This window comes from Amphiura filiformis, chromosome 12 (assembly GCF_039555335.1).
Source record: "Amphiura filiformis chromosome 12, Afil_fr2py, whole genome shotgun sequence".
NCBI lineage: Eukaryota > Metazoa > Echinodermata > Ophiuroidea > Amphilepidida > Amphiuridae > Amphiura > Amphiura filiformis.
Window position 1 is genome coordinate 13,038,946 of NC_092639.1, and position 14,740 is coordinate 13,053,685.

Below are 14,740 nucleotides of genomic sequence, written 5' to 3' on the forward strand. Positions count from 1 at the left end.
CAAGTAAAATCACAAACTTAGTTCGCGGCAATTCTGGATGATGATTAAACCTTAGGAAATATAATCCACATCTACAAATAAACCTATATAGTTTATATATAATTATTCCGAAATTGTCTTTGGAGAGTAAAGAGCAGAAAACAAGAAGGTCAAAAGGTAAGCCTACATTACAATACACATTGGTTAAACCCGGTGGCTAGGTAAGCTTAAATTTTAATTTTACCGCCTAACAAAAGCCTGATATAAATAATAATAATAATATTGAATGGCTTATTTTCGTGTGATACAAGAATATATTGCACTCGATAGAAAAAATATTGCACTCGTCTTCGACTCGATCATGCAATATTTTTCTATCTCGTGCAATATATTCTTGTATCACACTCAAAGCCATTATCAATATTATATAAATACTGATGGGTACCAATCACTTTGATACAGCCTGTACTTGAAGATCAGATTGTCTGCTCCTTCCATACTTTGTAAGGCTCTTAAGCTGAATTTATACTCAACCGCTTTTGCAGAAAAGCGATTTTCATGCATGCTCAATGTTTACTTACATTTCCAGAGCGTCAAGCCGATCAATCGATTCAAATCGCGGAGGCAAAAACGACGTCGCTTTTGCAAGTTGAAGAAATCCCAACTTCCCAGCGATATCGCTTGACACGTGAATGCGTCAACCAATCATATACAACCAACTGGATCTATTATTTTGCTAATTAATTTACCTTTCTCGATTTTTAACTTTTGATGATGAATTAATTCAAAGCAATAATTATTGACAGCAACTGATGTTTTAAAAATGTATTTTGTGGCATTTAGAATATTTTAATTGTCGTCTGCAATCGCTATCGCCGTGATAAGTATAAATGCAAAAGCGACGGGCGATGCATCGCAAAATTCGGCGATTTCAAATCGCTTTTTCAAAAGCGATTAATCGCATCGCTCGGCGATCGAGTATAAATTCAGCTTTACAGTATGAATATTTTCATACTTCATAGGAAACAAATACCGTAAAACCTCCTCTACGGGTTGATAATCAGTCCGTGTAAGAGATGGATATTACTTCCAGGGCAAAGTTGGTTGGGTCGCAATTTTTTAAGCCACAGATGACAACATTGCATTGGTATTGGTACAAAAACACGGAAAGAAAGCAGGATTAAATATAAGAAGAAACGTTACGATAATGGCCGAATCTGAAAATATACAAGAGATTGTCGATGGAGCGATGACAGCAATATGAGGTACATAAGACAAATATTGACTGCTTTATTCAGGTCATGGACGTCATGGTTAAAATTATAGGCCTGTGGTTATCTCAAAACCATGCTATGACTGGGCTGCGCCTCGGGTCATAGCATGATTTTGAGATCACTTTGGGCACTTTTTTACCATGACCCTCATAGCAGTCAATAGTTGTATATTATGAAATCTGATATAACCTTGATAAGATTATAGCAACACAGAAATGACATTGACCTGTATTTTTTAAACTTCCTTACAGCATCGGGTGCCCAAAGAGTATCATGACAGAGGGCCTAGAATCAACCTGACCTTTCGTACCATTTATCCCGATGATCGTCGTGACCCAGTCTACCCTGAGGAGGAGTGGTGATACAAGGTGTGTAATGGACAATGGGATTTGAGCCTCCCTTGGTAAAAATTTAATTGATATTATGTCACCTACATGTATCGTGTGTCTCATCTGAATTTGAGAGTAACGCCATGTTGGATTTCGCTATGGCAGATTTGAATCATGTGCTCTAACCTAATCCCGCAGGGCATATACACATGTGTAGAAGGGCAATTTGTCAGTACGCTGGTGACACAACTGCGTAAACGCACTGATTTGAATCTGCTACTAAACAAACAATTGTTGTTTAAGGGATCATCCGGGATAGTGGCATTTGCACTGTATTTTTTGTGGGACCTGAGAGCACATCAGACACACCAAATTGCAAATTCTGAATACGAGGAATGTCCTTCTGATATCAAATTTTTGATATATTGAAATTTGCAATATGATGCAAATTTTATGGCAAATCATTGAAAATTGGTAGTTAGCCAAACAATGGTTGGCTTTTCCTCCCAGTTACATACACTTTAATACATATCATTAGATTCATAAAGTTAACTTTGAGGACTGTTAAATGTCCATTTTTAAAAATTTGCTATAAAATTTGTATTATATCGCAAATTTCAAAAATCAAAATCATTTGATTTCAGAAGGACATACTCGTATTCAGAAAGCAATTTGGTGTGTTTAATGTGCTCCCAGGTACCAAAAAAAATACTGTGCAAACGTCGCTATCCGATCCCTTAAGTTTTTTAATTTGTTGACATTTTAAAACTGAGATTGAAATGTTTCCATTTTTTTATATAGGGGGTACTAGGTTTTGTGTGCATTTCTTTTAGAGAGGGCACTAGGTGATCCACAGCCTCATCCCCAACTCAATCGGAGCAAATTAAGATTTTTACACCATCAGTTACCTAGTACTACACTAATATTTGTATTCATAAACTTTCTTGCAGATTCAGTTGTTGACAAAGATATTGTCCAATTTGTATTTTCCGTCTGTTGACAGATAGAAATTACAGCAAAGTAGCCTATGGGGGGGCCTTAAAATATGTAATAACCCATAACTTTGCAAATTTAATGTCTAAATCAACTGAAAGTTTAGAAATTGGCTTTTTTACACATATATCTGTTGAATCCAACCCTAAAAAGAAGATGCTAAAATCATAAATTGCCCCTTTAATGGAGCTTAAGAGAGATACAGGTGCCTTTTTATTTTAGCCGCAAATTAAGGTCCGTTCATACTACCACCGCATTTGTGATGCGTTGTTTTGCGATGCGGTGTGTTGCCGCACTGCATCGTACTGCAAACTACTGCATTGCGATATCGCAATAAAGTTAAATACATTTTTACTTGGAAATGCGATGAGTTGCGTTGAGTTGCGGCAAAAAGTAATCGATATATATCGGCATCGCAAAGCAACGCATCACAAATGTGGTGGTAGTATGAACGGACCTTTTGTGTCAAATTGTCGCAGCAAGTGGATCTTTTTGCCGACGTTTCCTGTTGTAAATGCACACTTCTCAATGGTATCCTTACATTTTAAAGAAAACAATCACAAGTTAATGATATTAGCAAAGGCCTAATGGAAGATCCAAGGAGGTTGTTGCTATTGAACTTAAAAACCAACTACCAAAGTATTTGTGTTCCCACCATGTAAAATTATTTAAAATAATGTACGCCACCCACGAGCTGTGCTTTATTCCGTGAGTATGCACTGTTTTCAAAATAGTCAGAGGGTGAAAATTAAGGCCATAATATGTATGCAGTGGCATGGCTAGGGGTCGTGGCACCTGGGTTGAACTGAACTGAACTGACACTATGTATGATATGATCCCATATACTCAGGCCAAAGTCAGCAAATTGTGAATTTCAAATTAGCAAAACTAAGGAGGAAAATGTAGAAAACATTAAGGAAAAGATTTTCACAGTAACTGAGCTGGCAATATCGTGTTTCAACATTACAAAGCTTACTATATGAGCAATCAATCATACTTCAAAGATAGCTGAAGTATCACTATTGCCAACTTTGTCCTGATTGGATAAGATTGTGTCACATGTGTAAAGAATTTGACAGGGTCTTCAACACAATTCGGGACATTGTGTATTGGTTTGGCTGTTCTGAAGTTTGTATATACAAGACTGGGTATTAAAATAGATTATAGTCTTCCTACTAAATTATTAATAATCGATAATATGTATGCAAAATGTTGATTTTGATAAAATTCCAATTTTTAAATATAAATGTGAACAGCTGCCATGCCATAGAGCCTGTAATGGCTCAAATTGGGTGATGAAAATTTTATTTAAATTAATATCTCCAAACTGGAGTCATTACGGAATCAGAAATTATACCGTAAACGTTTGCCTAATGGTGCACCTGGGCTCCATTGCCTTGGGGTAAATTTCATGTACAAATAGAGAGCTCCCTCCTCTAAAAACCCCAACAAGAATTAAGGGTATGTGCCCTTATTTGCTGGTGGGATTTTTATGGGAGGGCACTTTAGTTTGTGTCTAAAATTCCAGTTATGTCAAGGGAGCCCATAGCGCCATTAGGCGAACGTTTACGGTATGTAATGTGGAATATGATGTACTGAAACGTTGTCTGCTGAATGAACAAGTTGTTATTGTATATGAAAATATTTTAAAATATGAGAAGATTTATAAAGTTGTTTAAATGTATTAAATCGTCAAACCTCAACTTATGTTTATTTACTTTTTATTAACTTAATGTTATAAAATATTAATAGAACAGGGAGTGTTTTAAAGAATAATCATGTACACTGTTAGACTCTCACTTATATTTTAATTAAGAAACAAATAAACAAAATGTTCTCGCTATTTTCCCCTATTTATCTGTCTTTGCATGTGTCTGTCTGTCTGTCTGTCTGTGTGTCGGGGTGTCTGTCTGTTGGGGTGTCGGTGGGGTGTCTGTCTGTCTTACTCCCCTTTAATTGATAACATTTGCCCAATGTAAACACGTATGCTTAAAATGTGATGAAATCAGTTAATTCAACAGCAACATCTATATGTTATGATTCTTAGGGCCAATTTCTTGAAGCATGGCTAGTGGTTAGGCTTCCTAGGCTATCAGGCATAAGCCCAATTAGTCCTATATACCATCATACATCACCTAGAAAAATTAAATCAATAAAATAGGTCCACATTGGTAGGGCTATAATAGCCTGCTGGCTTAGGAAGCCTGGCTACTTTTAGCAAAGTTTTGAGAACTCTGGCCTAAGGTCTGCAGTATGAGGAAATATTAATTGATGTAACACAAAGAGAACAAATGGTACATTTTGTCTCTCTTAAGGGGTGGGGTGTGAACGTTTGGACAGTATTTATTGTGGGACATTAGAGCACATCAGACATATCAAATTGCATTCTGAATACTGAAGAATGTCCTTCTGATATCAAATAATTTTGATTTTTGAAATTCGCAATGTAATACACATTTTATGGCAAATCATTAAAATTGATATTTTTGATATTTAACAGTACTTGAAGTAAACTTTATAAATCTGATGATTTATACTTAAAGTGTATGTAGGTGGGATGAAAAGCCGACGATCAATTGAAAATTTTGACCTTTCATTATTGAAGATATGGATTTTTTTCCCAAAACACACAAAAAATAGGTCTTTTGGGGAAAAAAATCCATATCTTCAATATAAAAGGTCAAAATTTTCAATTGATCGTCGGCTTTTCCTCCCAGCTACATACACTTTAAGAATATATCATTGGATTTATAAAATTTATTTCGAGGACTGTTATATATCAAAAAGTTGAAAATATCAAATTTTAATAATTTGTCATAAAATTTGTATTATATCGTGAATTTCAAAAATGAAAATTATTTGATATCAGAAAGACATGCTTCAGTATTCAGAATGCAATTCGACACGTCTGAGGTGCTCTCATGTCCCACAAAAATACTGTCGAAACGCTCATAAACGCTCATTCTACATGTAGATCCCTTAAGAAATTGTGGCAATATAATTGTAAATGTAATAATTGTAATAACTTTGCTTCTGAAGCTTTAATTTGTAAATACATATTTTTATTCTCTGTACTTATATTTGATACTGAAAATAGTAACATTTTATGTAATTTTGGAAAGTCTATTTTGAGGGCTCAGTACCACAAGATCTGAACTTGTAGTTTTAACAAAAAGATTTTAGTGTGAAATTAAACTGGCAGTCTAATCTACCCGAAATCTGCAAACTGTTACCTCCAGTAATATTTACAAAAAAGGAACAACATGTATGTTAACAAGCTCACAATGTATGTCTCCTTATACTTCTGCTTCTACACGGATTCTCATCAAAGCCTGTTTAGCATTGGGACGAGGCCTATTTTTACAATAGTGTGGTATTGAGCCCTCAATGTCAATTTGAAACTCTGAAGCAAAGGCTGATTTAGCTGTAAGTAATTACTATAAAAAAGTGGTGAGAAATTTTTTTTTCGAACAAATCATTGTACTATCTATGTGGTGGTCTTAAAACACAGATGTGATTATACAATGGACAACCGGTTTTAATATGGTTCAAGAATCAAACCCTACTGGGTTTTAAATAAACAGGCTGATTTCTTGAAACCCGTTTACACAGAGCCTGAAGTCAACTTTAGTCAACTTTGAACTAAACTTCATTTGTGTGTAAACTGAGTCGCCCCGTTTTGAGCTTGACTTCTGAAGGCGACTTCAAATGACGACCCAGAGCTACATTTGTTGAATTTAAAGTTGACATTTGCAGTGTAAACGAACATGTAATTAGAAGTCGACTTCGTTTGAAGCATGAGCAAGTGATGGCATAAAAGTTGAATTCACAATTTATTTTGAAGTCAACTGCCGTGTAAACACCCCATCAAGAAATAATTTATGCTAATCCTTAGTTGCAATCGCAATAATTGGTGAAAGTACATGTACTTAGACTATTAGAAGCGATCTGTAGCATTTCAAGTGATGGAAAGTAGCAAATTCCTTATCACAGCTTGAGTGTAAAATTTATCTTGAATCTCCAGTACAAATATAATATATGCATGTAGTCAAAGGTGCAATAAAATGTAAAAGAAATAAACTCATAAATGTTTTATGATATGATTTTGTTCTTGTTTGTTCATTATGATTATCTTTTTAGTTGTTTTAGAAATAATTTACACTTCCACAGCATGGTAAATTGTGACACGATCATCAAGGGAAATGAGTCTGATGTCATTAATATTGATTTTGAGATATTTATATAATATTGAATGGCTTTGAGTGTGATACAAGAATATGAGTGCAATATATTCTTGTATCACACGTAAATAAGCCATTCAATATTATTATTATTATTTATATCTGGCTTTCTCTCTGCAGTAAAATGAAAAAACCTAAGCTTACCTTTTGACCTTCTTGTTTTCTGCTCTTTCCTTCCCCAAAGACAAATTCAGAAAATATACAGGTTTATTTGTAGATGTGGAATATATTTCCTAGGTTATTCATCATCCAGAATTGCCACAAATTAGTTTGTGATTTTACTTGTTTATAAAATCTCCTGTGCCGGTGGCCGTGTTGTTGTATTGTGATGCGTGTTGGTGATATCCGAGACGTGACCATGGTTGTGCGCGATAGCAAACGCGATCCTCGTACAATATTATAAACAATATTGTATTGCATCCGGGTATTTTGTAAAAACTATACAATATCTAGTTTTGTTGTATCGCTCGAAAGCCTGATATAAATAATAATGGTAATTCTTGTTTTTCTATTGTTTTCAGCGATTGATAAATTGATGTAACTATGCAAAGAAAAGTTGTATCAACATGGGGTTTTCAGTTTCTGAAAGCCTAAATGTCCTCTTTAGAAACATAATTTTGTAAAATATATTTTCAACCAGGATCGACATGTAACTCATTCCCCTTGATCATGTTACAGTTATACTACTGCTGTGGCTGTTCCAAGGAGGATATTTCGACTGCTAAGAGCCAGAAGTGAATAAGTGCAATAGCTGCCCTGTGAACATTTAGCAATTTACATACAGTGTAATGTACTCATCTACATATGGCAGCCATTGCACTTACCCACTTCTGGCACTGAGCAGTTGAGTTACTCCAAATTGTAGAAAATAAGAAATTTGATGATTTTCATCTTTATAGGCCAAAAAATGACAAATCTTTGGAATATTTTCCCCTCTAAAAATGTTTGCCCCAAACAAAAAAACCCAATCCTGATTTGCTCAGGGTGGGAGGCTGTATCAAAATGATTGGTACCCATTCAGTTGTTGGTGTTGGCAAAATGAGCCACTGTTGGTTCTTTGTTTTAGAAATAATTTACACTTCCACAGACAAAAAAACCCAATCCTGATTTGCTCAGGGTGGGAGGCTGTATCAAAATGATTGGTACCCATTCAGTTGTTGGTGTTGGCAAAATGAGCCACTGTTGGTTCTTTTTAGCCCAATTTTGACAATTCAACCACCCCCACATTTTCAAAACGGTGTGACGGAGCTGCCCCATTCTCCACTTGACGTTACACCAGATGGGTAGGCCCTATCTTTCTTTTTTTCTTAATCTTTCCAGGAATATACAGTGTGCAAAACAATTACGGTACCAGTTACTTACCCCTGTATCCTACATAAAGATATGTCATTATTAGAACCAGCAGCGAATATCAGCATCTTTTAGCTCGGATTTAAGACCTCGCTTGTTGAAATTGTTCAGACAATAAAGGCACAATGATCCAAAAACCCAAGGATGATGCAAATTCAAAAGTTGTATCTTGCTCCATTGTATGCTGTATTGATTTGTACAAAGTTTGTACAAAGTGTTCTCAAACAGAACTAGCACATCAAAACTAGCGTTGTGCTTTCATTGATTAGTACAACTTTTGATTTTGTTTCTTCCTTAGGTTTTTGATCAAGGGGGGGGGGGTACTTGGTACAAATGACCATATGGATACATGCCACAAATATGACCACAATAGCATTTTCAGCCTTTTGATATATCAATGACCCCTTTTTCTAGGCCAATTTTGGTATATGAATGGATCCTTTTTTCAAAAATTTTCAGAAAAAAACCTAATTTTGTCTCACTGTAGACAACATTTTTGAAATTTCCCCAATATATAGACGAAAATGTGTAAAAATTAAGACAATTTGTGTTAAATTTGGCTGAAAATTTGGAATGTTAGTGTTATCAATGGGTCCAAATTTCTTGACAAAGATCGATCACACCCCTACCCAAACCAAACTTGAGTTTGCAGGCTATGTTAGCACATCTAAGATCCTCCAGATGAGCAAATCAATTGGACTTCAATTGATTTAAAGTTGCAAAATAAATTCCCATCCGCTTATTCGTATCAGTCAACAACAGAAAATCCCAGAACCTAAAAAATTTGTCACACACATCATCTGGTTCTATGTGCAAATTTCAACATGGTTTCTAATAATCTGCTATTTGTCAGTTTGTGAAAATATCAAGATAAAAGATGACACAGCCACACACTATAATCTATTCATTTCAAATTTGATATATAACAATTTATTCTCATTCACTTGGTTTGGTTGTACAAGTAACCCAGAGGTTGTGTTCACCTGAACATTGCTTGCTATATATATGAAATATTGAAATAGTAAAAATTTAACAATAAACACTTTATATTTTTATTGGATTATGTAACACTTTATTATCACCCATTTGAAATATTGCAAAAATAGAAACTGAACAATAAATACTGCCATAATTTAATTTGTTTACAAAAGGTCTGTTCAGTAGGCACTAACAATTCGAGGGGTCAATGACACAAAGACGTAACTCCATTTTGGCCATTCTGAGAAAAATGAGTTTAAAGGCAATGGTCCACATTGACTTATGTAGTTAAGTCTATGTTACACTGGCCATTGATTTCAATGGTGTGCTAAATGGGGTCACTTTTATGTGTTTATCGGAAAGTGCTCATGTTTCTGAAAATTTTGATATCAATATCTCAATTTTGCAAAAATGGGAGTTACGTCCTTGTGTCACTGACCCCTTGATGTAACAATTTATTCTCATTCATTTGGTTTGGCTGTACAAGTAACCCAACGGTTGTGTTCACCTGAACATTGATCGCTATATACATATAGAAATATTGAAACACTTCATATTTTTATTGGATTATATAAAAATTAATTATAATCCATTGAAATATTGCAAAAATAGAAATTGAACAATAAATACTGCCATAATTTAATTTGTTTACACAAGGTCTATTCAGTTTGCACTATAAACAATCATCATATTCAATTTTTTGCTTTTTTCCTAATTGCAGGAAGGAAGTTATGTATATCTTCCACTCCTTGGACCTCCATTTTCAGTTACAAGCAAAGAAAAAAAAACTTGGCAAACCTTGATAATATGTTGGAATTCTTCATTGCCACTCGGATACTTCAGTGAAATTAGAATACAACTATGTTTAATGAGAAGTACAAACTTTCCCCTTCCCTTCCCGCTCAATAAATGTTGGGGAGACTGGAGAGCCCAATGGCAAAAGTGCTTTCATCAACATTGAGAGGGGGTGGCGATTTACCTTTAGTATGCCAATATTATTTTTCTTGATTTTAGCTTCAGTTTTTTTATGCCTTCCATTTTGCACTTTCTACAATTTTTGCACTATAAAGTACTATAATTAAAGACAGAGATAAAAAGATTTTATCGCGTCTGATGTCACTGTCAATTACGATCCTTGATTGGTTTACACAGGCGCCTAAAAGGAGCCTTCTACAAGGCAAAAAGCAGCTTTTCTAGGCATTGTTGACATGGTGCCTTCGCGAAAGAAAGTTTCCAACTATAAAGACCTAACTTTTGAGATGGTTTGCATGTTTGAAGGTGCAAAATTAACAATAAGGCGGCCAGTTATACCACCGCGTTCCAGCAAGTCATCATCACGACACTTGTAAACAAACCGTGCTCGAATTTGATTGACAGATGACATCAGACGCGATAAATTCTTTTTATCTCTGTCTTTAACATATTTGCCAAGTCATATTTACTAGTATGAGAAAAATGGAGAAAAAAAATGGCTACCCTATATTCAGCGTTTTTCTATTGAACATACGGTATAATGAAGAATCATTCCGGTTAGAGATTAAACTGGAATATTCCTGCTCACCGTGATTTTCTACTGCGCTAAATATCGGGTAAATACTTTTCGAAGCTTCAGTATTCCACTACGGCTAACCGGAATACGGGGGCTGTGGTTTTCTATTGACGAAAGCCGGCTCTTCTTTCCGGAAAAAATCCTAGTTTTGGGAAGGATAAATGCCGGCGAAATAGCGGAGAAAATTTAGTTGGCATTCACGGGCAAATACCGGAGGATGGCATTTTCGACTGGCATTTTTTAATCCCCAAACCGGATAAAAGCTGGCTTTTAAGGTTATACAAGTTGAATAAAACATTGAAATATGAACTGTTCCATTAAATTGAATAGAACAGTCCATACTTCCCCTCATGAAAATATTCTTACCATTGTACCCATAAACATTCAATATTTGTATTATATATTGATAACAACCAGGCATATTTTTATTTTCATTTTGACTGTTGATTCTTGGTGACATCTTTAAACATAATTTATTGTCACAATTAAACAGGAATCCAATAAAACCTAAACAATACAAGTAAAAAGCTAACATCCTACGTTAAATCCATAATATGTGACCCGCTCTGACGAAACCCGCCATAAGTCGCGGGAAAGGGGTGAAAAACCTTGCAGATTTCGTTTTTCAGTTTTTATTATTTTTTGATTCCTTAATATGTTTACTTTAACCTACCATTGAAAACAAAATATTCTTTTATGTCTAAAGCACCCAAATCTAGCATTGTGTGTGCCAAAACAAGTCCTTAAACATGTCATTTTACAACTTTAAAGCCATTTTTCTTGCATTTGCCTTTTCTTTATGTGTCGCTTCCCCCTTCCCCCGTTGAAAAACCGTAGAATGAGGATCACATGTCCCAGAAACATAATTTTGGTGTCAAATGAAAGCTGAAGACCTATACTAAATGGTGACATCAAAAACTCAGTTTTCAAAATTAGTGACTTATGTCTTTGTGGGAGCGGATCACATATGTGATTTGCTAAAAGAATATATAAATGTTAGTTTTTACCAATCCCATTGTCCCCTTTCAATTTCAAGCCAAACAAATGAGGTAAAATGATAAAAATTGCTTTTTCATTCCAGCACCTACAATGCGTGGTACTAGCTCGCCGAATGTATTACATGTATTATTGAGCTGAGCTTCACAAAGCTGGGATGTACAAATAAGATGCAAGACAAATAGCGATATGTACAAAGTTTATACATCACTGATTCAATGATACATGTTCACATGAGCTAACATACACTTGACGTGTTAGCCATCATTCGAGCAATGAATAAAACGGGAGATATCTGGAATGTCACTGTAATTAAAGCACTTCAGACGTAGTCTTTCACGTGGTATTTAAGTACACCATTGGGCATTACAATCATGTAAATAGTAAGAAACACTGAGGGTGCCTCTGTGGAGCAAATCACATATTATGGCTTTATGAATTGCACTAGGCTACATAATATTTACATCCAAATAAATATTTATATATGTACAGTAACTAATAATAATAGAGTTGTGGCCTTAAGTGGATTGCAGAAGAAGTTTTTGTTGTGGGCTCTTCCAGTTAAAATCCATACACCCCTATGGAAGATACAACCTTAATCTCCCACACAGGGAGTGTGAATTTCAAATGGAGTCACCCATTCAAGTAACCCCATTTGAAATTCACACTCCCTGTGTAGAAGATTGAAGTCATGTCTTTCATATGGGGTGTATGGATTTCAAGTGGAATGGCCCAATAAACAATTTTGTACTAAAATACATGCTAAAATTGCACTAAAAAGGGACACTTAATGCTCTGCATACTAGCCATAGGCTTCTACATAAAAAGTCACAAGTTTTGAGATATTTTCTCAAACTATCAAGAGCTATCTTAAGAACCACTGAACCAATACTAGGCTTGTTTGTACTCATTTTAATGCATTTTTAATGCTGAATCCAAATATGGTCATGAAAATTTACAATTCTGAAATTTTTGAATTTTTGAAAAATAAAACAAAAAACTTGTCATCTACAGTTGACACCCGTGTGGAAAGAGTTAAACAAGTGCAAGTTAGAAGAGTACGGAGCTAATTAGCTTGAATATGGCACACTTCTAGTACATTATTAATTGAGGCATAAAATAGTTAAACATGCTTGCATATGATATTATTACGCCTTTTACATATTCATGAGCCAATGGTGCCAATTGATTGGTCAGCTGCGTACAACAAAAATAGGTTCGCCTACCACAAACTGACCTATACTTTAAAATAGACTATTAGCCGATAATATTTTCTGTATTATACTTCATTAATATATTCTTGTTCATTGATTGGTTAAAAGTAGATTACATGACCAAAAATAGTTTTCAGGGTTGGCGATTTGTTTGATTTAAATCGATTTTTTTTTAAATTCCAAGACCTGCTATACCTCATTTCAATATATTTTCAATGTCCCGAATGAGCCGTAAATAGTACCTCCAAGTCACAAATAGTACTTTTGACCATGTGACGGAACAGTTCACGCACACGCAACTTCCATAGCATGATTCTTGCACTGCTGTAATTGGTTATCCCAATTTTAGCCTATTCAATTTTTTTGAATAGCAAAATATAGGTTGTGCTTAAATTGGTTGTGCTGTTCACTCAGGATAGAAGCCGGGGAGTCTGAATGTCGAATAACTTTCTTTTAACCAATCAATGATCAAAGAATATATTAAAGGGGCATTTCGTGATCCACAGCCTCATCCCCCCACTTTTCTCAAAAAAAGTTGAGATTTTCATATCACTGGAAACCTCTGGCTACATAATGTTTATGTACAAAATATTTCTTGCAGATTAATTCGTTTTGCAAAGATATCGTGAAATTTGAATTTCGTTCTGGTGCACCAGAACGAAATTACAACGCATTGTCTATGGAGCAGTGTAATACACATAATCATGCATAACTCGCATAAACGCAAAATCGGAATCAACTGAAATTTTGGGAATAGGCTTTTTTCGTGGATATGTACTGAAAATGTCATAAAAAGAGGATGCTAGGATCATGAAATACTCCTTTAATGAAGTATATAAAACAAATATTGCCTTTTTTCAAGCTTGAGATCAATTGTACTGTTGATCTCATCTTGGGCCCATAGTTTTAACCAGATATAATAAGATTATACTCATGGCAGTATATATTTGTATACTATTGTTGAAAGTCTTTATCATATTTTTAAGAATTCTTAAAAATATATATATTTTAAAAATATAAGTTTTCTTTTAAGAAAACATCTTGCACTGAAATGATAAAAGGCACTGTCTTTTGTTGCATCAAATATTGGATTAATATTTGGTCTTGCTTAAGTCACACACACATGGAATGTATTAAAATAAACACTGATTTCCCTGAAATTTTGCTGCAAATTATCAAATAGTTACTTGTTTTGTCAACACCAACAACATTAATTAACAAAATGCAGGGTTGCCAAAAATCTCAGCCCAAATCACGGGCAAATAATCATATCTGAGGGACCCTCTATCTGGCAGCATACATGAATCAACATTCACTGGAATTGGAACAGATTATAATTCAAAATCTAAAAATTGCAACTTTACACTTGGGTTGTTGTGCATGGACGATCATGTCAAACATTCACATCTACTCTCTATTCACAAATTTGAGACAGCTGAATAAAATGATGAAAGGCACTTTTATTGCATTAAATATTGGACCAATTGTGATGTGATCAAGCAAAATGAGTCTGATGTCAATCAAAATCAAAATTTAGTTTTCAATTATATTACATAAGTCATTCTCAGAGCTTTATTTTACTGAAAACCCAGTTATAATTTGGGTTACGGTTCCAGAGATATGACCATTTTAGTGTTGCTCAGAACAATAAAATAAAAAGGAAGTTGAATATTATTATTGGCTATATCTCAAAATCAATATGCCCGACATCCGACTCATTTTGCTTGATTGCATCACAATTGGTCTTGCTTAAATCACACACATGGGATGTATTAAAACAAACACTTAATTTGCTGAAAATTTACTGTTGAATTGATTTGGTCACAAGTTTTAAAAA